The sequence below is a fragment of the Coenobita brevimanus genome, chromosome 80, assembly GCF_032717465.1.
Source record: "Coenobita brevimanus isolate Jiangsu-jjx chromosome 80, ASM3271746v2, whole genome shotgun sequence".
In the NCBI taxonomy this organism is placed as follows: Eukaryota; Metazoa; Arthropoda; class Malacostraca; order Decapoda; family Coenobitidae; genus Coenobita; species Coenobita brevimanus.
The window spans coordinates 46,659,177-46,679,841 of NC_137033.1; positions in this window are offsets into that span (position 1 = coordinate 46,659,177).

Consider the following 20,665-nt stretch of genomic DNA (forward strand, 5'->3'; position numbering starts at 1 on the left):
TACAATCAAAGTCTGTCTTTCTGCCTATTGCTAGACACCTTAATCTCGTAAAAGTGCAGTGCAGTAAGTGACAAATCTTCGCAAGGTTTAATCTTATTATTTGAAGGAAGATGAAACATCCAAGACACATATTAGTTAATCCCATGCATTGTTTGGCCAGTTCATAACAACGTTCCTAAGAAGCTGGGAAGATAAATAATGTTTGGGATGAATGCCTATCAACTGCACGAGGGTCAATAAGGCAAACGATCACAATCTTCCCCAAGAATACGATGCAGTGATTGGTTTACATCCAAGTCCCTAATTGCACCGCTGGGCAATCAGGGGAGGATATTTCTCTCTCTCTCTCTCTCTCTCTCTCCTGCCTGCTACTGTCCTCCTCCTTGCTTACCCCCTTCGCGTCCACCACCGCCACAGTGGAAGGTCCAGTTCAATTTGAGGTTTGGCCAAATAAGGGTTTCCGAAATTGGCCGAGCGGTGGACATTGTTGGTTTTGATAATGGCCAGTGTGAGGGTGGGGTGAATGTGAGCAGGAAGTGAAGTGGGGAAGGGTTGGGGATGTGAGGGTGGGGTAAATGTGAGCAGGAAGTGAAGTGGGGAAGGGTTGGGGATGTGAGGGTGGGGTAAATGTGAGCAGGAAGTGAAGTGGGGAAGGGTTGGGGATGTGAGGGTGGGGTAAATGTGAGCAGGAAGTGAAGTGGGGAGGGGTTGGGGATGTGAGGGTGGGGTAAATGTGAGCAGGAATTGAAGTGGGGAAGGGTTGGGGGTGAGTTCCAGTGTACAGGGACAGGAAATGTTTGGTGATCTCATCCTTGCCAGACAGAAGACAATCTAATGCCATCAACACAAAGCATACAAACGGAAGACAGTTTTACACACACACACACACACACACACACACACACACACACACACACACACACACACACACACACACACACACACACACAAACCTAATATACATAATTTCACCCAATACACAACAAGCCTTCATAGTCTTTACCTTCTCATTTCTCATCCTACTATATTGCATCAAACATAAACTTACACCTTCCGAATGCACTCAAGTTCACACAACCCTCACCTCCTTCCTTCTCACCACCCTTGCACCCTATCAAGCTACTAATGACACCTTTCTACACACTAATCTCACAAACTCTTAGCTGCACTTCTCTAACCACACTGTACCAATCTCAGACGTACATCATAACTTGCACCGTCTTTCCTTTACTTCCTTAACTTCACCCAGTCACACCCTGCTAAGAATGCCAACAAATTATACGGATTCATAGGTAGAGTATTCGAATATCAGTCGGAAAATATCATCCTCACCTCGTATAATGTTTTAGTACACCCACACTTACAGTATGTTGTACAGTTCTGGCCACCCTATTACAGAGCGAGAGAGAGAGAGAGAGAGAGAGAGAGAGAGAGAGAGAGAGAGAGAGAGAGAGACAGACAGACAGACAGACAGACAGACAGACAGACAAATTAATGTGACAAACAGGATCTCATTCCTACAGAGTCTGGCAACTTAGAACACACAATGTCTAAATTAACCATTAATTATGTCAGGGGGCTTTGTGTGTGTGTGTGTGTGTGTGTGTGTGTGTGTGTGTGTGTGTGTGTGTAATTCACCGGTTCGGTCAGGATCACTTGATGGTCGTGATCGTCAGCTTTTACCCTCCCGGAAGGGAGATGAGAGCTCATATAGTCCGATCTCAGGGCAAGGCTGTGACCTTCACACACGCACACACCCGTCCCCTTGCTCAAGGGGGACAGTATCCACCCACTTCGTCAGTGAAGCTTTTTCGCAACCTGAGAGAGGCGCGAACTCCCGTCCACCAGTTGGCAGGCGGGAACGTTACCACTGCACCAGCGAGCGGTGTAAGGTGTGTGTGTGTGTGTGTGTGTGTGTGTGTGTGTGTGTGTGTGTGTGTGTGTAATTCACCGGTTCGGTCAGGATCACTTGATGGTCGTGATCGTCAGCTTTTACCCTCCCGGAAGGGAGCTGAGTGTGTGTGTGTGTGTGTGTGTGTGTGTGTGTGTGAGAGAGAGAGAGAGAGAGAGAGAGAGAGAGAGAGAGAGAGAGAGAGAGAGAGAATTGTAATAAACGGAACATCCCTGATCTCATCATCTGGAACTGCTTCTGTACCCTACCCCATTTTCATACAAATCCCTCCCTTTCATATACCATGACCCTCTCCCTTTCATATAACCCTCTCCTTCTCATATAACCTCCTCCCATTCACGTAACATCTCCCTTTCATACAAATCCCTCCCATTCTTATAAACCGCCTCCCTTTCATATATGCCCTCTCCTTTCATAAAACTTCTTCCCTTTCCCATAAACCCCCTCCTCATAAACACCCTCCCTTTCATGTAAATCCCCTCCTTTTCATGTAAACCTCTCCCCTTCATATAAAGACCTTCCTATCATGCCAATCCCTTCCCTTTCATGTAAACCCCCTTTCTTTCATATTAGCCTCCTTCCTTTCATATAAACCTCAACCTTTCGTATAAACCCCATTCCTTTTATATAAGACTTCTTTCTTTCATATAAGGCTCTCCCCATTCATATAAGACCCTCTCCCTTATATATAAGACATTCTTCCTTTCATATAAACACCATGAAGGGAATGGTGATGCCCTCGCAAAAGGAAATTACAGAGGCACAAAAATATTGGACAAGATAATGAAGGTAACGGAGAGAGTCCTGCAGGTTATGGTAAGGGAAAGAGTAAATATTAATGCGATGCAGCTAGGTTTTATGCGAGGCAAAGGAACCACTGATGCAATATTCAGTGTCCGACAGCTTCAGGAAAAATATATAGAAAGGAAGTGGGAGTTGTACTTTGCAGATCTGGATAAAGTCTTTGACTGAGTTCCCAGGGAGGTGGTGAAGTGGAAATAGATAACGGTTGGAAAAGAGGAGTGTCTGCTTAACGTGGTAATGGCAACATACGGGGGTGCTCCCACCCAGGGGAGAATGAACAGAGGCTTTAGGGATGAATATTGACTTGCATCAAGGGTCAGTTTTCAGCCCCTTATTGTAGTAGCAGTAGTAGTGGTAGTAGTAGTTGTTCCCTAGGCAGTCTGGCCGAACAGCCCCAAGTCCCTTAGGAAGGCCATGGCCGAGACCGGGCTTTCCCACAGAGCTCTCAAAGAGTGTATGTCGTGTTGTTGACATAGGTGATTGTGTGAAATGCAGTCTTCCATAATGTGCTTAATAGTATGGGGTGCTGTGTTACATCCTGGACAGGCATCAGCGACAGAGTCATTCAGCCTCTTCTGGTAGCTTAAGAGGGCTGGATGGTGCCCACATCTCAGCCTGGCCAGGAGGACCCTGTCCTCACGAGGAAGATAGGATTCAGAAGGGTGGATGTCAGGAGGCCGTGCATGCAGCTGTGTGTTGTCTTTAAGTGATTGAATGAAGCGGCGAGTGATCTGAGTGTGGATATGCTTCTGGAAGCTGGTCTAAGGTGGGCGAGGGGGGAGAGATGACAGTATTTGTGTATGGTATCGTGTGCTGGGTGTTGTTTTGATGTTCCTTGGTGTGGGTGGATGTGCTGCCATGTACTGTAGTGGATGTTGTGGGTTTGTGGAGGCTGCAGCAAGAAACTGAATGCCTCTCATGTCTAGGTGATCCTTGACTTTGAGGACTTTGGTTTCTTGATGTAGGTGGTCTGTGGCTGTAGTAGGTGTGCAGCCCGTGATTATTTTTAGGGCCTTGTTCTGTAGTGTGTTTGTTTGTCACGGGGCTTGAAGCTGTCTCACGTGACCTCGGAACTGGATTCCCATGGGAGGTGTTGTATGTTGATGATTTGATGATGATAGCAGATAATGAGAGGGTGGCGGAGGAAAGATTTGGGAAGCGGAGAGGTGGAATGGGGAACAAGAGTCTAAGGGTAAACGCGGATTAAACAAAAGTGATGATACATAGAACTGATGGTGGCACTGTCGAAGGAGAGGGAGTGTGACCATGTGAGGTTTGCCAGAAGAGTTTGGGAAGTAAATCCATCTCGTGCATTGTTTGTGGTAAGTGGGCGTATAAGAGGTTTAGCGGTATTAGAGGTAGTCTGCGAAATAATGCTGAATCCGTGTGTGCTGTGTGTAGGATAGAGCGTTCAGGGACAGGGAGACGGGAAAGGATTGACTTGTTGGAGTCATTTGAGTGTGTGGAGGAGTTTTGTTATATGGGGGACATGATGTGTGCAGTGCAGAAGGTGGGGCTGGAGGTGGGACTCTTTGGCTAGGGTACGGAGTGGTTGGAAAAAGTTCAAGGAGCTGTTGCCTTTCCTGACATTGTAAGGTCTCTCCTTCTGTGCTAAGGGGTCCTTTTACCAGCATGTGTTGTGAATGTAATGCTGTACGGCAGTGAGACTTGGGCAGTAAAGGAAGAGGATATTCGTAAGCTCAAACGAACAGAGATGATAGTGAATAGATGGATGTGTAATGTGTTCTTGAATAACAGGCCTTAGGGGGTTAGGACTGCGAATGAAGATTTGGGAGGAAAGGTGGCACTTGAATGGATTACTGTTGTGATGAAAAGAGAGAGGGAGATGATTTGGGCATGTGGAGAGGGTAAAGGATGACAGTTAAATGCAGAGGGTGAGAGGTGCGAAAGTTGACGATAGGGTTGCAAGAGGCAGACCGAAAAAGACCTGATACGAGGTCGTAGAATGTGGCCTCATGGGTAGGAGACTGAACAGAGAGGCTGCCAGAGATCAAGCAGCGTGGGGAGCCGCCGTTAAATGACAAAGGCAGACGCATCCAAACATGTTGGAGTTTTTATAAACGAACGAGGGAATGACACCCTTTTACATCAGCCCCCCCCCCCACCCATTCATCTAAGACCCCACCCTGTCATATTAACCCCCCTCACCTTCACATTAACCCTTCCTCTTCCTCTTCTAAAAGCTCCTTCCTTTTCATATTAGCCCCCTCCGTATCATGTAAGTCCCTCCCTTTCACATGAGCCCCCTTTTCATATAAGGCCCCTTTCATATAAACCCGTTCCTTCCATATAAGTCCCCTTTTCATATCGACCTGTTACCTTTCGTATAAGTCCCCTCCCTTGTATATAAACCCTTCCCTTCATATATGCCAATCTATTTTGTATAAACCACTCCCATCATATAAGCCCCTGCCATTCATATAAAACCCCTTCCCTTTCATAATAAATCCCTCTCCCTCTCATATACTGCAAGTCAATTTCCATTTTATAAGGAACCCCCTGTTTAATATAAGCTTTATTATCCCGCTTTTCCTATAACACCCATTATTTCAAACAGGGCTTTTCCCTTTCATATAAACCCCACCCTCACCCGTTCATATCATTCCCTTCCAACCTATCTTTCATCTCATAGTGGTAAAGGGATAAATTCGGGACACTTAGGTGGATTCCTCCCGAAATTGCCCCACTTAAAATACGGACAAGCTATGTAAAATCCATCCTAGACAATTTACCCACCAACAAAGCTCCAGGCCCAGATGGAATTCCGCCAATTGTTTTGAAAAAGTGTTCCCCTGAACTTGCCTCTCTTTTAGCTAAATTATTCAGACTAGTCATACGTACTTCTTTATTCCCAAATTCATGGAAAGAAGCCAGTATCCACCCATTTCCGAAGAAAGGAAGTTCCTCTGCCCCCTCGATTACAGACCAATAGCTGTCGCATCTTCTCTTGGTAAGGTATTTGAAACTTTAATTAATAAGCACATTGTTAAACATCTTGAATCCAACAACTTAATTCGTGATAGACAATATGGTTTCGCCACGAAAGATCCACCATTGACATACTCAATCTCCTAACTCATACCATCCATCAATCAATTGATCTACATGGAGAAACTCATGCAGTAGCTCTTGATATTTCTAAAGCTTTCGACAGAGTATGGCACCGTTCCTGCTGTCCAAACTCCATTGCTATGGACTAACGTCTTTTGTTCCTTTGATTTCTTCCTATCTTAGTGACAGGAAAGTAAGAGTAAAAGTAGATGATGTATATTCCAATTTCCACTCAATTAATGCCGGCGTGCCACAGGGATCAGTTCTGGCACCAACCCTATTTCAGGTTCATATTAATGATCTCTTATCTGTCACCCACAATCCCATCCACTCATACGCAGATGACTCAACACTACATAGTTCATTCACACTCAGACACCCATTTACAAAGTCTAATATCTCTACCTCTCAACTCAGTACAGCCATCTCCATAAATCAAGACCTATCTACGATTAGTGAATGGGGACAAAACAACCTAGTCTCTTTTAATGCTAGTAAATCTAAATATATACAATTTACTAATAGACAGATATTACCAGATTCGTACATTACCTTCAGTGCCACCAGTATTCCCGTCTCCAAAAGTATTGAAATTCTTGGCGTCTCACTTAACAATGCCCCCGGCTGGACCACTCATGTTAGATCATTTGCTATAACTGCCTCAAAGAAACTTGGATTATTGTACAGAGTCCGTAACTTCTTCGCTGATGAGCAGTTAGCTATAATTTATAAGAGTCATGTGCGCTCTCAGTTTGAATATTGCTCATACCTCTGGAATGAGTGTGGAGAGGTTGCATTAAAACAACTAGTTGAAATTCAGAACAAAGCTGTTAGAATTATTAATGACCCTGCCATTACAATTAAACTACCTCCCCTGCAAGTAAGAAGGAATGTTGCCTCCCTTGCATTGTTTTACAGATATATTTTACAGATATATATATATATATATATATATTTATTCATTTATATATATATATATATATATATATATATATATATATATATATATATATATATATATATATATATAGATAGATAGATAGATAGATATAGATATATATATACATTACCCGTGAATATTACACACACAGCCTCTGTATTACCCAATTATATCTCTGCAGCATCATTAATCTGTTTCATATATTATTAATGCTGTGGCCAGAGAACTTTATTGGACTCAGGAGAAACTTTTTGAACTGTTTTTTTTTTCATTTCCATGTTCCTCTAGACGACTATATTAAGTCAAGGAGAGACTTTATGAAATGTAGGAATCATATAGTCTTTCTTAACTTGTATTATTTTTAGAGCCCTTTCCTTGTTTGAATTAATCGTCAATGAATATCAAAATTAAATAAAAATTACCGGTACGTTCTCGGCCTCACAGGGGTTTATGGGGCACTGTACTTCACACCGACTACCTTCACTTAATCTCATCTTACACTCATGGTCGACACGACTCTGATATTCAAATAATTTTAGTAAGCAAGAGAGAGAATCAGAGGTGTCTTTAATACTGTCACAAGTAACTCTCTCATGATCGGGAAAACTCCAGTATTTTATTTTTGCTGACAACAGGCAAGTTTACATAACTGACTGTCAGTCACAGGGAGTTAAAAAGACACCCATTTTTTCTGCAACAGTGGTGTAACCAAAGGATGGAAGTCTTTTGAGAGCGTCACTCTCGAAGAAAATCGTACAAAAAATCTAGTTCGCTCACTTTGAGATGCGTGAACATTGAACATATATTAAGCTGAAAAGATTTGAGATCGTGGATCGAGTCAAAAAGCGGAAAGAATATAACTGTTCCAGAGATGACCAGAAGTGCACGTGTAGGACTAAGTATATCGGGTAACTTGTGCTCTAGTCATGGACAGACGGGTGTTGCATGCCCTCCCTAATGGAAGAACGCGCAGTCAGATAGTTCAGGAAAATAGTAGTTGGTATAATAGCGTTGGTAATGATAGAGTGATAAAACACTGCGACGAAAACAAAGATACCAAAGGGAATCTGTATTCAGAGATGCAGTAATTAGGCGAAATGTCTTTTGACTCCATCCATATAAAATAAAGAGCTGTGCTCCGCAGTGTGATGAAAGAAACTCATGCAGGGTCAGCAGCCAAGCAGGATTAAATAACGCAAGAAATCAGTTCAGCATGTCTGACCTGAGAGAGAGAGAGAGAGAGAGAGAGAGAGACTGTGATTTACACAAGATTGAGCATGAAGAAAACAAGTCATTCAAGTACTGTATATTGGGTGATGATGGACGTCTTACCAAGTTTAATCATCATTTTGATCCTGTTCCCGTGCAAGAGGTGGGATAACATTAATTAGTACTTTCAGACTATATATATATATATATATATATATATATATATATATATATATATATATATATATATATATATATATATATATATATATATATATATATATAGTGGTAGGTGGGGGCTCTCACCGTCCACTCACTCAATGTAGTGCTGCTGTCGGGTGTCTGCCCTTTCCTCTCCTCCATCCTTCCTTCCTTCCATCCTCTTCTGTCTTTCTTTCCTTCATTCGTTCCTTGTACTTCTGCCTATGGGTGACCTTACACTCCCTCTTCTGTCTTTTTTCCTTCATTCCTTCCTCTTCCTTCTGCCTGTGGGTGACTCTACATTGAGTGACAGCCAAATAGTTTCCTGAACACCAGGAAACCATTTACTACGCTGGGTGGTAACCATATAACCAAATTTTGGCGCCTTGTAGTTTAGTGGGTACTTATTGCACTCCAATCGGATTGAGCCGGTGAAGGTTTATATCCAAGGAGTGGTTGGGGTTGATTGCTCATGTAATGTCACTCAGGGATGAGTGAGGCTGGTCACTCTCATCTTAAATGTCGGGACCAACTACCTAGTCCCGGGCTCCTACGCTCCTCATGGAGCAATGTAGGATAGGATGATGAATGGATCTCTCTCTCTCTCTCTCTCTCTCTCTCTCTCTCTCTCTCTCTCTCTCTCTCTCTCTGTATATATATATATATATATATATATATATATATATATATATATATATATATATTGTTACATAGCCTATGATTTCATCACCCTTTGTGTAATTTTAACGCACAGTATGCTGCATGTTTGATCACGAGCGTGTTCTGCCTCAGTCCCCCCCTTCTACCGTTATAGTAGAGTAAGTCGTCCTTTCTTTTGTTGAGAGCAGGATTTTCAGCTCTTTGTCCCCATGGCTTCATTTGCGCGTCCTTCTTACAAGTTGTATCAAGCTCTGCTGGCCCCTATATAATGAGCTCAGTCTCTGCATCATTGCCACTTAGATCTGCTCCTCATTTTGTTCACATCTCTGTCCTCCCCTGTACAGATATTATTATTGTGAGTGCTCAAGAAATCTCCAAACATCTAGCAGCTGTGTGTAATTTGAGTATAACTGTTGTATTTTTTCTTGTACTGTGTAGCATAAGGTTAATTCTTAGGCCTAGTGAGGTTTTTGATTAATGTTGGGTTTTATGTCAGTCATTATTGATAATAGTTTGTATCTGTAATAATTTATCTTGCATTAACTGAGCATTACCTGGTGTATTTTCATTTTATCAGGGCTGACTTAGATAAATTTACTCTCGCTAATTTCGTGTTAACAGAGGCTATTGCAGTTAACCATATATTTAACCTGTTTATTTGCCATTACATTATCCTTATGAGTCCTGAATGTTTTGTTGTTAGTTTGAGCATTAAACTTTAACTTGTAATTTTACCTAACTCTTTTGTTTTGAACCTGGAACTTTACGGGACAGTAGTGACTCTTAGTATTCTCACTTAAAGTGTACATTATCTTTCTCTGTTCCGTAACATAAATTTGGCGACCTCTTATCAGGATATTCAGGATGTTATCATAAGGATATTGCTCGATATTTTGTGACTGTTACTTATTCATGATGTCTACTGTTACTACACTTGATAAAGCCAAAGATTTTTTGTCAAATGTGCAAACAGTGTGTGATGTAGAAAACAGAACAAAGAATGAACTTAAGCTTGTTGCTCAACAATTGGGAATTGCTGTTCGCTCTCATCATTCTAAAGATCAAATTGTTGACATGATTAATGAAAACTTGTTTAATGTAACTCCTCGAAATGAGCAAACGCAGATTGAATTAGCTAAGTTACAGCTAGCCCTGCAGGAGTCTCGTGCTAAGGAGGCTGAATTTCAGGCCCGTTCTAAAGAGGCTGAGGCACAAGTTGAAATTGCTAGGATTCAGGCAGACCATGAGTATCGCATGAAACAAGGTGGAACTGGATCATCTAGCTCTGATGATTTTGACGTGGCTAAAAATGTTAAACTTGTCCCTCCTTTTAATGAATCTGATTTAACAAAGTATTTTCAGTTGTTTGAGAGGGTAGCTACAGGTTTTAGTTGGCCCAAGAAGTATTGGCCAGTACTCCTTCAAACTGTTCTCACCGGTAAAGCTCAAGTAACTTATGCATATTTGCCTCAGGATCAATCTGATAATTATGATGTAGTTAAGAGCTTGATTCTTAAGGCCTATGAGCTTGTTCCTGAAGCCTATAGAGTAAAATTTAGGACAACTTACAAGCAAGATAAGCAATCCCATGTTGAGTATGCAAAAATCAAAGAAGATCTGTTAGAGCAGTGGTTAAATTCTAAGAATGTGGATTCTGATTTTGGTAAATTTAAGCAGATGATTTTGTTGGAGGACTTCAAGAGGTGTATTTATAAGGATGTAAGCCTATATCTTGATGAGAGAAGAGTAGATAATTTGTCTGATGCTGCAGTTTTAGCTGATGAATATGTTCTCACTCACAAGAGATATTCTAGAGAAAAAGGGAAAGCTGAGAGTAAGTACGTTGCCTCTACTCAGAGTACAGGTAACAGGAAAGAGAATAAGGATGATGTTTCTCAGGAAGTAAATACCAGCTTCACCTCAAGATTTCAGAAAAGTAAATGTACTTATTGTAGTAAGCTTGGTCATACTACGGAGAGATGTTTCAGGAGACAGCGTGATGTGAACAAAAAGGAGTCTTTAAATATTCAGTCAATTGGTCTAGTGTCCACTCTTGAGAGTTCCCAGAATGCTTTAACTGAGTTAACTGAACCTGCTTTGAGGGGTAACTTAAATTCTCATGATGGAGCTCCTCTTTTGAGCAGTAACGTGGGTGACACTCTCAAGAGTTCATGTGCTAATTTCCTGTCTGATGGTTTTGTCAGTCCTCTGGACAGTAATGACAGGAAATCAGTTAAAATATATCGTGATACAGGTGCTTGCCAATCCCTTATGCTGACCAGTGTTCTAGGCTCTAATGTTAATTCCTCTGATGAAACTGTAATCTTACAAGGTGTAGGGAATAATTACTTCTCTGTCCCTCTGTGCAGAGTGAATTTAGAGTCTGGTTTTGTTAATGGTTCCGTTATGGTTGGGTTGGTTGAGACACTCCCAATGTCAGGTGTAACTTTCTTACTTGGAAATGATATTGGTGGAAGTCAAGTGTGTCCAGCTCCTCAGTTGTCTAGTGAGCCAGTGGCTGCGACCCAGGATTGTGATGTCCCTGATGTGTTCCCTGCATGTGCTGTCACTAGGGCTAAGTCTAAAGTTACTGGTGATTTAGAGGATAATGATGATGATGATGTTATCCTAGCTGACACTTTTCTTGCTAATTTGGACCACTCACCAGATGAGGCAGTACCCCGTAGTGTTGATAATTTGTCTCGTCAAGAGTTGGTTGAGTTGCAGGTTGCTGACCCTGAGTTGAAAGGGCTAGCTAACTCTGCTTACAGTGAAGAAGAGTCAGCCGGTGCTTCTACTTGTTATTATGTAAAGTCAGGAGTACTTATGAGGAAGTGGAGACCCCCAACAGCATCAGCCGACTGTGAATGGGAGGTTGTACATCAAGTTGTCATCCCTCGTGTTTGTAGGCAGGATATCATTAGAGTGGCTCATGATTCCAGTTTGGCAGGACACCTTGGAGTGTGGAAGACTGTGGCACGCATTTTGAAACACTTCTACTGGCCAGGTATCTTCAGGGATGTTTCCTGGTATTGTAAGTCTTGTCACACCTGTCAAGTTGTGGGGAAGTGTAATCAGACCGAAAAGGTTGCACCTCTAGTTCCCATTCCTCCTTTTGAGGCGCCTTTCACCCGTGTGTTGGTGGATATTGTGGGCCCTCTTCCTAAGACTTCTTCAGGATTTTCTTATGTGTTGACCCTGATTAATATGGCTACTCGTTATCCTGAAGCCATTCCACTTAGAAATATCTCAGCAAAGAACGTGGTTAAGGAAATGCTAGGGTTCTTCACAAAGTCTGGTCTGCCCAAGGAGGTACAGTCAGACCGGGGAAGTAATTTCATGTCAAACGTTTTCAAGCAGTCTCTGAAAGAGTTGGGCATCACCCAGATCACGTCTTCAGCTTACCATCCCCAGACCCAAGGAGCGTTGGAGAGATATCATCAAACACTCAAATCGATGCTCAAGAAATACTGTTTGGAACATCAGAAAGACTGGGATAAAGGTCTTCCATTCGTTGTGTTTGCTGCAAGAGAATCTCCAAATGAATCACTGGGCTTCTCACCTTTTGAACTACTGTTTGGCCATGAAGTAAGAGGACCCCTTAAGTTACTCAAGGAATGCTGGCTGTCGGAGGAAGATGACGTCAACCTGCTGGAGTATGTGATGAAGTTCAAAGAACGGCTGTCCACTGCTTTACAGTTGGCGAGAGAGAATTCAGGAGCTGCTCAGGAGAAGATGAAGACTTGGTATGATAAGAAGTCCAGGTTACGCCACTTTCAGCTAGGAGATCAGGTTTTGATTCTGCTACCAGTGCATGGGCAACCTCTTCAAGCCAAGTTTAGTGGCCCTTATTTCGTGGAGAAGAAACTCAGTGATGTCAGCTGTGTCGTCACCACACCAGATCGTGGAAAGAGCAAGCAACTGTGTCACATCAACATGCTGAAGTTGTATCACGGGCGGGACGAGAATGATCCAGTCTGCACTGTGGCTGTTCCACCCGGGTTTGCGGGTGAAGTTCTCCCATGCAGTGTGAGCCTGGGTGATAGTTTGGGGAGGAATCCTGATATCATGAGTGATCTCCAGGCTGAGCTTTCTCATCTGCCTCCCGGGGAGGGGCAGGAGTTTTCGGCATTACTGCAGGAGTACCCGCAAGTGTTCCGTGCCACTCCAGGAAGAACCACTGTGTTGATGCATGATGTCGATGTTGGAGACGCAAAGCCATTTAAATTGCCTCCTTACCGTGTGAACCCAGTGAAAGTTCCTCTCATCCAGAAGGAGCTTGGCTACCTGTTGGACCACAAGATGATTGAGCCCAGTCAGAGCGAGTGGAGTTCTCCTGTCACTCTAGTCCCTAAGCCAGGTGGGTCACAGAGGCTTTGCATCGACTACAGACGTGTTAATCAGATAACCAAAACAGACACTTACCCTCTCCCTCGTGTGGAAGATTGCATAGACAAGATCGGAAAGGCTAGGTACATAAGTAAGTTTGATTTGTTAAAGGGATACTGGCAAGTACCTATGACTGAACGTGCTAGGGAGATCTCATGTTTTGTAACATTAGGAAAGACTTTTGCATGTTCTGTAATGCCATATACAGATTGTTTTAGAGTAATAAGAAATTTCCTTTGTAAATTTCTTTTTTCTTTGTGGGGAGGTGTTACATCGCCTATGATTTCATCATCCTTTGTGTAATTTTAATGCACAGTATGCTGCATGTTTGATCACGAGCGTGTTCTGCCTCAGTCCCCCCCTTCTACCGTTATAGTAGAGTAAGTCGTCCTTTCTTTTGCTGAGAGCAGGATTTTCAGCTCTTTGTCCCCATGGCTTCATTTGCGCATCCTTCTTACAAGTTGTATCAAGCTCTGCTGGCCCCTATATAATGAGCTCAGTCTCTGCATCATTGCCACTTAGATCTGCTCCTCATTTTGTTCACATCTCTGTCCTCCCCTGTACAGATATTATTATTGTGAGTGCTCAAGAAATCTCCAAACATCTAGCAGCTGTGTGTAATTTGAGTATAACTGTTGTATTTTTTCTTGTACTGTGTAGCATAAGGTTAATTCTTAGGCCTAGTGAGGTTTTTGATTAATGTTGGGTTTTATGTCAGTCATTATTGATAATAGTTTGTATCTGTAATAATTTATCTTGCATTAACTGAGCATTACCTGGTGTATTTTCATTTTATCAGGGCTGACTTAGATAAATTTACTCTCGCTAATTTCGTGTTAACAGAGGCTATTGCAGTTAACCATATATTTAACCTGTTTATTTGCCATTACATTATCCTTATGAGTCCTGAATATTTTGTTGTTAGTTTGAGCATTAAACTTTAACTTGTAATTTTACCTAACTCTTTTGTTTTGAACCTGGAACTTTACGGGACAGTAGTGACTCTTAGTATTCTCACTTAAAGTGTACATTATCTTTCTCTGTTCCGTAACAATATATATATATTTCCTTGGCAGCATCTCATCTAAAAACAAATCACTCAGACCTAATCAAATGCCCTTAAGCCAGTCACCTCTAACCCGGCGTTAATTGTAGAAATCTGACTTAAGCTCACTCAGCTTCATTAAAGCAAGATGAGAGAGAGTCCGAGGGGATTAGTACTCATGAGTCATGATGCATATTTCCTGGGGGAGAGAGGAGGCAAGGAGGTGGGTGGGAGTTAACAGAATTTGGGGTACCGGAGGGGGCGAGGCGGAGAGAACGGGGAGGGGGGGTAAGATAAGAGGGGAGAGGGAGGGAGTGAAGTCAAAGGGAGGGTTTGAGGTGCTGGAAAAGGTGAAGAGAGGGATGAAGGACATGTGGGGGGGGGTGTATAAGAGAAAAAGAAATAGGAAGATGAAGGGATGGGAGAGTTACTAGGAATAAAAAGGGAAGGAGTACTGATGGTTGGGGTGGCTGTGATATGAGGTGAGGAGGTTTGAAGGGTTGAGAGATGTAAAGGGAGGAATGGAGGAGATGGAATTAAATAGAGATTGTTGAATAAAATTGTCTGAAGATCGCAAGAACACATTATCAAAGACGTTCGCGGGCTGAAGTGGTTTAGTGAACTGGGGAAGCAGGGGACGGTACTGGGGAGATGGGTAGGCGGTGGTGGGAGGTAAGGGAGGGAGATGGCAGGGATGAAAATACACACACACACACACACACACACAAGACCTCTCAAATGAAGCACTCGAATATGAGGCATAATCTTGTGCCTGTTTAAAACAATTCTACCATCATTTTCTCCTCCTTTCATTTTCCATTCCACTAAATGCTACGATTACTTCCCTTAGACTTTTTTTTAAAACCATCTTGTCACCATTAGACGACTGAATTAAGATGGGCAGAGACTTTTATCCGAAGAACTGGAAGTAATCTTAACGAACTCCTTCATTAACAAAAGGATGGTGCCAAGTAGCAATAAAATCTTAAGGTAACAGCAAGGTTAAATAAAAAAAAAAGTCATCATACTAATTGGGTTACAACATAAATAAAACTGACATACTCATAGCAACAGATACAGTAGATATAGATATATAGATAAATACAGATATAAAGACAGACAGACAGACACAGGTAAATAAATATAAATAGACATACAGATAGATAAGACAGATACTAAAGGTGAATAGATAAAGTTATACAGATTCAGACAGATAGATATAGATGCAGATATAGATATAGATGCAGATATACACATATATAGCCACTATCAACCCACTCACTCACAGGGATAGATATAGATATAGCTGCAGATATCCATATATATCGCCATTATCAACCCACTCACTCACAGGGATAAATATAGATGTAGATATAGATATAGCTGCAGATATCCATATATATCGCCATTATCAACCCACTCACTCACAGGGATAGATATAGATATAGCTGCAGATATCCATATATATCGCCATTATCAACCCACTCACTCACAGGGCGCTCTCCTAGTCGCCATAAAATCTGAAGACAGCAGCAACAAGATAAAAAATTGTCACATTACTGAGAGGGTTAAGACACTTCTCCACGCCTCCAAACTTAATAGCCAACATTCCCCCCTCTTTTCCATTTTCATTTCCATTAAGCATGACTATTATATCAAGCCCCGTCTAAAACCTCTCACCATTACCTTTAACCACCTTTAAACCCCGATAAATGCTTTGCCTTTGGGACTGATATGATCTGCAGGCTAGAAAAATAAATACTTGCCTCTACGATAATATGTTTTGTAGACTAGGGAAAAATACTGTAAAGTCTTTCATACTATAAAGTCGCTGTGAAGAGGTTAAAGAAGGCTAACTTTACCAGCCCTGAAACTCCAGGATAAATCTGAATATAATTTTGTGGAGTCAGAATGAAAAAGAAAATATGATATCCGATAATAGAGGTAAATGACTGGGAAATATTCTTACTAAATTCCAAATTCATCTGATTTTCTGAAGACTTAGAGTAGCCCCCTAAACACCACCTCCCTGACCCACAGCCTCCTTCCATCTACTAGTTCCCTCCTTGCATCTTGCAATTTCCATTTCCCTCACCCTTAACTCCCTTCCATGTTCCAGCCTCCTCTCCCTCATTTACAAGGCATCTTTTCTTTCTGTTTATACATTCTATTTGGCATTTCTATTAAGCATACTTTACCCAGTTGATTATTTCTCATCCTACATGTTTTTTTATCTGCTTAGAAATGACCTAATCTACGTTTCATAATAATTATATGTTTACATTTACTTATTTAATCATTCATTCATTAATTCATTTATTCACAGTAAGCTCGTCTCAGAGCTGGCAACGTCCACACTATTAACACCTTCGGCTCGAGGAAGTGATGGATTTTTGTGGTGTTGCTGTGGATGTGCTGGAAAACATAAGAAGTACTTTGGGATGGCTCGTCCATGTGGAGAAAATGGATAATAAAAGTTTGACTAGGTGTGTGTGTGTGTGTGTGTGTGTGTGTGTGTGTGTGTGTGTGTGTGTGTGTGTGTTTGTGTGGATGTGGGTGTGTGTAAGTTGGATGACGGTAGAGGGAGGGGGAGGCCTGGGATGAGATCGGGGAATTCGGAAGAGATGTATACGAAGGAAGGTGAGGAGAGATGGATAGATGGCAGCTTGGTGGCCGAGGAAGGCATGGCATGGAGGAAACTCACTTGTGGCCACCCCTTGCAGGGATTAAGGCGTCTGGCTATAGAAAGAGAACTTAAGTACGTCATTTATATTTTATTCTCTCCACCTACAGATCATTTCATTCCAGTTTAGGGGGGACGTTTGGCAGGAAAGGGATTAGTTAAGGCCGTATCTAACCCTTCCAGCTCAAAATATCTCTTCTAACCAGAATAAATTGCCCGGAGTGAGAATGAGCTCAAAAGGACGTCGCTCGTATTCACGGCGTTTTCGTCACCAACAAAATGCTCTCCTGAAGCTGAAAAAGAATAGTGTTTTAGCAGCAAGAATGAACTAAAAAAAAAAATGGGAATACCGAAGGGGTTATTGTTCCTTTCAAGAATTTACTATAGAATAAAAAGTCTCAGTAGTGAAGGGGGGTTAACGTTCCTTCCTGCTGTGCGAAGCGGCGTACAGAGTGGAGTGTTGTCTACCTGGCGGGCGGGGGTCGTAGTTGGAAGTGGATGCGACGTTTATGATGGAAACTGTACCCTTCCTTCAATCTCTTCTTCTTTGCCTATCTCGCCACCTCTCACCTCTCGCCCACTGTCTTTCTCTCTACTGCCATAACCCTTCTCTCTCTCTCTCTCTCTCTCTCTCTCTCAAGATCCCAAGGAACCCCTGGGGCAGGCAGTCTGATTCTGGCGAAACTCGTCCATTACTCCTCTCAGGGCTTGACAGATCTCAACTATTTACCCGTCCCCGCCCCTCGGGTATTGTTTTTACTCGGGTTGTCTGTCTGTCTGTTTGTTTGTCTGTCTGTCCTTCCGTTAACAACTTTACGCGAACACTACTGGTGCTATTTTGGCTAAAATTACAGGGAAGATGGGAGTCATTCTGATCACCTGATTAAATTTTGGGCCAAATTTGGTCACGGCCCAGGCTGTAGGCCCCTCAAAATGTAAAAACACGGGGACGAGTAATAATCGTTTTTTCACAATAACTCATTTCAAATTCGTCATATCGACATGAAATCAAAACCTAAAGGTGCATCTTTCGAATCTCCATCCTATAACATGCCTCATTACATCAGGGGGGTCACCCCCCACTTAGCGGTAGGGGGGCCAGTGCAATGGTGGGTAGGGCCTAGAATTTCAAATGAGCATAAAATGGTCAGTTTTCACCCGATTTACTCCAAATTTGATATGTGACATCTTTGACTAGATATCCTGTTGTGTTTATACGTCAGAAGTAAAATGACTGCCAAGGACGGGTTTGCTTTGCCTTAACACTGCTCCTTATTAATTCTTGCTTTTGCAAAACGATTTTAATCCGCACAAGAACTTACATTCTTGCTTCTGTCAAATGATTTTATGCAGTATAGGATCCAAGTTCTTACATTCTCGCGTGTCTGTCTAAAATTTAGGTTCCACGAGCTATCCAGCCTCTCCTCTGGTCATGTGACTGCAAAGGTTTGATAGAGAAACATATAAAGTGGAAACACAGAGGCATGGGCAAGGGAGAGCAAGTAAAACCAAGTATATGGCCTAAAACAGTGCCTAATAATAAACTCTGCAAGATTTCCAGCCCTGCCTCTTGTCACTTATTTCACGTTTGAGAAACAGAAACATAAATAAGAGCAAAGAAACAGGCCTGAGCAGGGTAGACCAAGTTGATTCTAAGATACATTCAATAAACTATGAAAACGTAGGAGTCCACAAGACGTCAAAAACCCATTTCAAATGCCCTTCACAGATTTTGACACAGAAAAATGAACAGGAGAAAAACACAGCTATAAACAGGGCAGACCAAGTACCGTAAAATTTAATATATAGTCTGGAAATTGTGCCTAAAACAAAGGTTCCCCGTAATGTCCATCCTCTCCTGTCATTCTGCAGGTCAGGTAACAGATTTATATTCAGTAATAAATAGCAGACCATTAATATAAACCAAGGCAGAGTGCATGAAGGGGAAGCGTTTATAATTATCACCTTAGAACAGGAAGAGGAATCTGAAAGTTAATGTAAACAAGAGTAAAGTTATGGTGTTTGAGGGGAATGAAGTCACAGAACGTAGAGTGAGGTTGGATGGTGAGGATATGGAAAATGTGACTGCATTCTAGTACTTGGGTAGTGTGATGAGTAAGGATGGAACTTTGGGGGATAAAGTGCGTGAAAGGGTACAGCAGGGAAGGAATGTTGGTTCACTGAAAGCAGTAATGAGAAATAGGGAAGTGAGTATGGAAGTTAAGAAGTCACTGCATGATAGTATTGTGATCCCTACCCTGTCGTATGGAAGCGAGGCGTGGACCTTGCAAGAGGGGAACAAGTCAAGAGAGAGAGAGGAGGAATTGAGTTACCTGAGAGGAGCATGTGGAGTGACATGGAGGGACAGGTTGACGAATGAAGAAGTGAAAGAACGTTGTGGGGTGGATGTGGATGTGGTTGAGAAGATTAGGAGCAATACACTGAGGTGGTTTGGACATGTGGAGAGAATGGAGAACGAAAGACTGACTAAGAGGGTGTACGTAGGTGTGATGGAGGGAGGGAGAGGGAGGGGTAGACCGAGGATGAGGTGGAGGGATGGAGTTGAGAGGTATATGAGGGAGAGAGGAGTGAGTTGGGGGGAGGGTAGTCAAATGGTGGGTGACAGAGCGACTTGAAGGCGTTTTGTGTGTGGCCACCCTTTGCGGGATTAGGGCGTCGGGCTATAGATAGATAGATAGAACAGGATAGAATACAAAGGTTCCTCGTAATGCCCAGACCCGCCTTACTTCAGAATCAAAAGTATGAGTTCCACGTAATGTCTAGCCCTAAGCTCGTCATGCATTCAAAGGTTTGGAAGCAGTGCTATTAATGGGAGAAAATCACTGAACAGCAGGAGCAGCGATGTTTGGATAAAAGCACAGGCATGAATGGGGTTAGGCCAAGTAGAATTTAATGAACCTAAAAAGTGACTTTGAAAAAAAAAAAAAAAAAAAGCCACCTAACATCCAGCCCCACCTCTCTTGATGCAGTTTACAGGCCTAGATACAGAATCATAAATATGAGATAAGAAACACAAGCTAAGGCTACGTACACAAGGCAGAACTAAATATGCCCAAATCAGTGCTTAAATAAAACAATCCAAGCAGTCCACCGCTACTCTCGTTGTACACGTCACTGCTTTAGATACAGTAAAATAAAAGGTAATAATAAGCATAAGTTAGGGCATAGTAAACGAAGCAGAACTTGTAAGTGCCATCTAACACCCGACTCCTGTCTTAATGTGGTGCGCCGTGTTTGCTGTTTCAGATAAGGTAAAAACAGGAGAATTACAGCAATAAGGAGAAAGGTGGGGCGCACGATATAGAATCCCCAGGTGTGCGCTATGGCCATCCTCCTCTGCTCCTCGTCTTGTACATAATCCATGACACATGTCTCGTACTTATTATAAAGATAAACTGAGTACAAGGGAAGGATGTGGTGGACGGGGGGCAGATCGCCACAGACCCCTTCGACGGTCCTGAATGGGTCTGGAAGCAAGGAACGAAGAAGAGGGACCCGTCGGCCCCAGACGTCCAGGGTCCAGGCTGAGGGTGCACTGTAAATAGTTTTAATGTGGGATGTCATGATTTGTGCCTCCTCCGCCACCCTGGACTCCCATATGCTGATACCCACTCCTACCAGACTTCCCATGGCCACAATAAATAGATACTGAATTACTTCTGCCCCGCGTACCTGCATTTTTAGTACTCTTTTTTTTACAATTATCCGTACAGTAAAATAATGGGTACT